Genomic DNA, 6,000 nt, shown 5'->3' with positions numbered 1-6,000 from the left:
CAGATAGACGGATAGACAGATAGACAGATAGACAGACAGATAGATAGACAGATAGATAGACAGATAGATAGATAGACAGATAGACAGATAGATAGATAGACAGATAGATAGATAGATAGATAGATAGACAGATAGATAGACAGATAGATAGACAGATAGACAGATAGATAGATAGACAGATAGACAGATAGATAGACAGATAGATAGATAGACAGATAGACGGATAGACAGATAGATAGACAGATAGACAGATAGATAGATAGATAGATAGACAGATAGACAGACAGATAGATAGATAGACAGATAGACAGACAGATAGACAGATAGATAGACAGACAGATAGACGGATAGACAGATAGACAGATAGATAGATAGATAGACAGATAGATAGATAGACAGATAGACGGATAGACAGATAGATAGACAGATAGACAGATAGATAGACAGATAGATAGATAGACAGATAGACGGATAGACAGATAGATAGACAGATAGACAGACAGATAGATAGATAGACAGATAGACAGACAGATAGACAGATAGATAGACAGACAGATAGACGGATAGACAGATAGATACTTGAGATTATGTTGTGAAGTAAAATGTCAGTGAGGGAAAGTGCAAAAGGTTGATTAAGAAGTTAAATTGGATATTGAACAGACTCGTCTGCATTTTGCTCCGTGTGTCTGCGTGCAGCAGGGTAATCATTGGAGAAAAAGCACGCCAGTCTAATGAGAGCAAACAAAATACAGGACAAGTGGGTTACAAATGAGAAGCAATTCCACCTCAGGCTGAAAGATAATTACAATCGATACCCAAACCTCGGGCTAAAGTCCTTTATACTCTGACCTTGAACCCCAGTTGAATGCATCTGTGCGGCGGTTGCTGGTGTTTACATTTAGATAACTGATATTGATATCAGTAATGATTTCCATATTAGGAGATAAATTTCCCTTCACACTGGTGTCAAGAGCAAGATAAGCCTGGATTAGGAACCTGCTCAAAGGCAAAGTTGGTGAGCAAAAAAAAAAAGTGTGAAAGGTTTTCAGCCAGTGTGTGTGTGTGTGTGTGTGTGTGTGTGTGTGTGTGTGTGTGTGTGTGTGTGTGTGTGTGTGTGTGTTTTGTATGTGGGGGAGGGGGATCATGGGGGGAAAAGGACGCATGTTGACAAATCGTACGGCCATCAGTCTGGGCCACCACACTACATGCCAAAGTCAGTCGTCCCATTAATTACGAGAGAGGCAGGCATCCTAACTGCGCTCAACACACTGCCCCATTTATCCCCACTGACCGGTTCACACAGCAGACATTTTGTTTTTCGGGCTGCGAGACTTGTAATTGGCAGTGGCCACACAACGCAGACCTTAACACTGGCCACTTTGGAGCCCCTCCGCCACCCGTCAACATCCACCTCACACAGGCACGGCCTTCACAACGCACACACTGTTCTGATGCTGAAATGATCCTGTGTTGGGCGCCGAGGACCAGAATATGGCACGACACCTGGAATGAGCCCTAACGCAGCGCGGACCAAAGATCCTCTCGTCCTCAGACATGATGTATATCCACTTAAAGTAATAACCAGAAATGTTTTCATGAAAATAAATGACTTACTGCTGATATCCAGTCTTTTCCAGTTCTTGAAAGCTGTCCAGTGGATCTTTATTCCCCTACAAAGAAAGCAATGCATTCTATGTTAGTGGTTTGTTTTGAATGGATACTCAAAGCTTTCTGTATACGGAAGACAAAAGAAAACCTGGGTCGATTTTTTTTACCAACTTAGGACAAAGATAAAAGATTTTATTTAATCTATTGTAATGATATATTTTAATCAAGCATTGTGTTTTATGAAAAGCCTGCTCTCTAGCAAACACTAGCTTGTCTATGTTTGACCTTGAGCTGAGCACATGACAGGTAGACTCCCGACATCTTTACATTCGTGTGAAATGGAAGAAACAGCAATACTGAGCTACTTTTCCTTAGCCACTTAAAGCTCATTATGTTCACTAGTTAGCTTTAAAATTGACTGTCGCGGTTGATGAGGTATGAGACAAAACTATTTTTGTTTTTAAAATGTTGTTTTGAAACTAAAACACCGCATCCACACAAATATGTAATAGTTCCTTCCTATACATGATAACAAAACTGAAAATGCATGTTACGTGACCATTCACTTACACATGGAGTCAAGTTAAGAATCAGATGGACCAAAATGCAGATGAAACAAACAGTCTTTAATTGGACTTACGGGTACGGTAAACAAATAACCAGTCTGCCAAAACGTAGAGGCAAAAGAAAGGTAAAAAACAATACGAAAACCAGGAAAACGCAAGTACTGACAATACACATGTGATTTATGATGAACAGATGAACCTACAAAAAAACTAGGGACAATGAGACAAAGGTGTGATATTAAGTTGCAGGAGCAGGGAAGCTATGGGGAGGGAAGTGACCAATATTGAAAGTGAACAGGGAGTGAAATTCAAAATAAATCAGGAAATGATACATAAGGGACGATAAGACAATGACAATCAAACACAGAATTTAAGTCCCAAAACACAAACACACAGGAGCAATGGGCGTGTGCTTGCCAGTGCAGTAAGGAGATTATCTTCTAAGTGGTTGCTTAGTTACAGAAAATACAATGAAAAGTATCTTTGCTTGGGCCGACAACCAGGTGGAACGAATTGTATTTGCTTTGCAATTACTGCCGGCAGTCGAGTCATGACTAACTGACCAGGAAGCAAATATGGGTGACTCCAGTTTAGGTGCTCGGAGTAGTGGGGACTGCAGGCGGAAATGTAGGAACAGTGATTTTAAAAGTAAAAACGTAATAATATGTAGCCTAATGCTGTGTTCTCACCAAACCTATTGCACATTTTTTATGCGATGAGATTACATGCAAAGTCAATGCAAGGACACAAATAGATGCAAATTCCATCTATTTGGAATTTGCATCCATTGTCTGTCGCACCAGGCGAAGCCAATGACGTGAACGGCTCAGCGCACTAGACGTGAACCAAACAGCATTCTTGCAGACACAGCTCCTGTAGAAGACTGTGTGTGCCTCAGAATGGTCTAGTGGACACACACACACACACACACACACACACACACACACACACACACACACCAGTCCTGACTTCTCTAGCTTCTTCACAACAAGTATAGAAGGTGTGCAGGTTGTGTTTACTCACATTGCTCGCACAAGTAAACACGAGCAAAACAACGTGAACAAATTCAGAGCTGGAATGTGAAGTTAGCACATTACATCATCTGAAGCATAAAATGTTTTTTCTACTGAGCCGTATTCTTCTCTTTTATAGAAGAAATACCCCTTGAAAATATATATGTACACACATACCTTCCCTACTACTTTTCCCATCCACTGTATGTTGTTACTGGCAGAGAGTAGTACTTTCAGCTAAGCATGCTGGGTAGGCAGTTTTCAGCACCGTTACTATTCTGAGTATAATGTCTGGCCGTCGGCCACGAGCAGCATTAGCTCGAGAGCTCACTGCCAACATCTGGGCTTCATAGAGGCTGCAGAGGCTCTGGCACCGTTACTCAGCTGACGGACCGACTTGTAGCTCCACATACCTCCACGCTATCTTCCAAACTGGGGGGCAGCGAGGGGTACGGGAGGTATTTCACAGCCATAAAAACATCTATCATGCAGGCGCCGCTGTGACCAAACAAATCGTCGGCGGCTAGAAAATATGATTTCACCGGGAGAGGAATGCGAGCGCTAAGGCTGAGAGGCTGTGCAAGAGAGATGGGGTGGGATCAGTGCGTTCAGTTGTGGGGACGATACTCGGGGGCCTCCAGCTTATGTGAAAGACCCTTTAGGTGCAGGGGGGTGAGGGGGCGGGTGGGGTGTTGTCAGGGCTGAAATTCCCAGTGACACCCTTTGAGGACAATTTTCAGTTTGTTCAGGGCCGAAAAACAAAAAGCAATGTTGATTCCAGTTGGGAAAAACAGAAATCTTGAACTATTACAGTTGTTTTACTTCAAAATAGTAAAAAATGTCTCCTTGTGCTTTTGATGAAACGACTTCACTTGGAGGAAGGTGTCTGTCTGGTGTTGGTTTTCAGCGTGAGGCCTCAGCATGAGGACGCCATGAGGAAGCAATCAGCCCATCGATGAGTGGGCCCGGTGGGACGGTGCGACCCCCCCCCCCCACCCCCCTCTTCTGTGCTCTCCCTAAATCCTGCAGAAGTCTTGAGGGATCTAATCAATCACTCCAAGCAGGCAAAATACCCACACATGCAATTCCTGAGCCAGATTTCTGCTGCTCAGTTGGCGTTGTGTTTTCCCCGCTGAAAAGTCGGCGCAACGAGGGGCTGAAAAAACAGCGGGTTCCTTAAAGAAAAGTAAGTTATTATCTGTGGTGTTGATCAGCTGAGTCTAGCAGGACTGTCTCCTCTATGGTTGCACTTATTCAGCTGCCGAGGGAGAATTTAATCACGTTAAATTTCAGCCAGTTGACACTAGATGAGCCAAATGGAATGACACTGCATGGCTCTTATGTCAAATTAAATTAAACCGCTCCTCGCTCAAAAACATTTAGATCGATGATGTAACAAACTATATATGGAAATAAGGTTGTCATTCATTTCCCAGTCGAACAACATTAAATCCCCCTCATCCTGCCTCGCGAGTATAGAATCGTTCGCACTGTTCATCGGCCCATTTTCTTTCTGGCACAATCCAATTTAATGACATATTTTAATTACAGATGACTGAGGATTTGAGCAAATGGAACAATGAGTTTAATCAGTAGAAAACAGACAATAGGCTACATGGTGGAACACGCTTAAAAAATATATAAGGTTTACCAACTTGATAAGTTGATTCGATTGGAAACACACGACTGAATCAAATTAAAGTTAACAAGTCAATATTCACACAACTGATAACTTTAACTTGAAAAAACTAAATTTTGTATGTTTTACCAAAGACTTTTGGGGAAGATGGTAGTTAACAATTTTCTTTTTTCCGTGAGGGTTAAATAAATAAAATCTTAAAAAACATTTGATTACATTGGGATTTGGAGTGTTGAAAGGTTCACTGACACCGAATGGGAATGTGTGCATACCCACATTCTGAGCACACGGGGGATTTCTTCTTTCGCAGCTGCCCCCTTTTTGAAAGGAAATGACAAAAGGATTCGCCTCACACCTGTAGCTGCAGCCCTGTTGGGCAGCTGTTACTGAGGCAATAAACCATTCACAAGACACCTTTCAGAAAACAATAGAATCTCTTATCATCCATCACCTGCATCGTAAGATCAAAAACTAACTACATCACACCAGAAACAGGTCATTCCTCCGGACGTGTATTTGTTTAAACTGACGTCTGGTACTGATGGACGGAGAATTACGTGTATTAACAGCACAGCATCAACAAAAACACAACGCAACACAACTTTAAGCAACACAATACAACGTATAAAGTAAAGTGGAAAAGATAAAGCAAAATTAGCTGCAAGTATTGTGGTTCAAACACAAAGATAATGACGGGAACCTAAAGTACAAGAGCAATAAATAATAAAGATATTCAATAAATAAAATATATAGAAAATAAAATGTATGCAATAAGTATAACACAATACGAAAATACGTGCAATATGTGCAGAAGATGTGCAAAGTAAGTACGTAGATAAACGACTTGTGTGCCGTGCAATTTAAACTAGTTAGATGATACTAGTTAGATATAAGAAGTAATGTATACACAAACTTCTAAAAGATTTTCAAATGTCTGGTGTTACCACATTTGATTCATATTTTTTTAATATAATTATAATTTTTCATATATGTCCTTTAATGTGGTCATTGATACAGGTTTGAATATTAGTCTTACACTTTTTCACACTTCCTTTATGTCTCTTTAGAGCATATTTCACCACATAGTGACTCATCACCCTTTTATTTATTTAATTCACTTATGGTCAGTCAGACTTTTCTCTGCATGTGGACAGAAGGAGCCTGTTTCCTGGCT

The sequence above is a fragment of the Hippoglossus hippoglossus genome, chromosome 23 (assembly GCF_009819705.1).
Source record: "Hippoglossus hippoglossus isolate fHipHip1 chromosome 23, fHipHip1.pri, whole genome shotgun sequence".
Taxonomy (NCBI): Eukaryota; Metazoa; Chordata; class Actinopteri; order Pleuronectiformes; family Pleuronectidae; genus Hippoglossus; species Hippoglossus hippoglossus.
Note: the sequence above shows the minus strand (reverse complement) of the source record.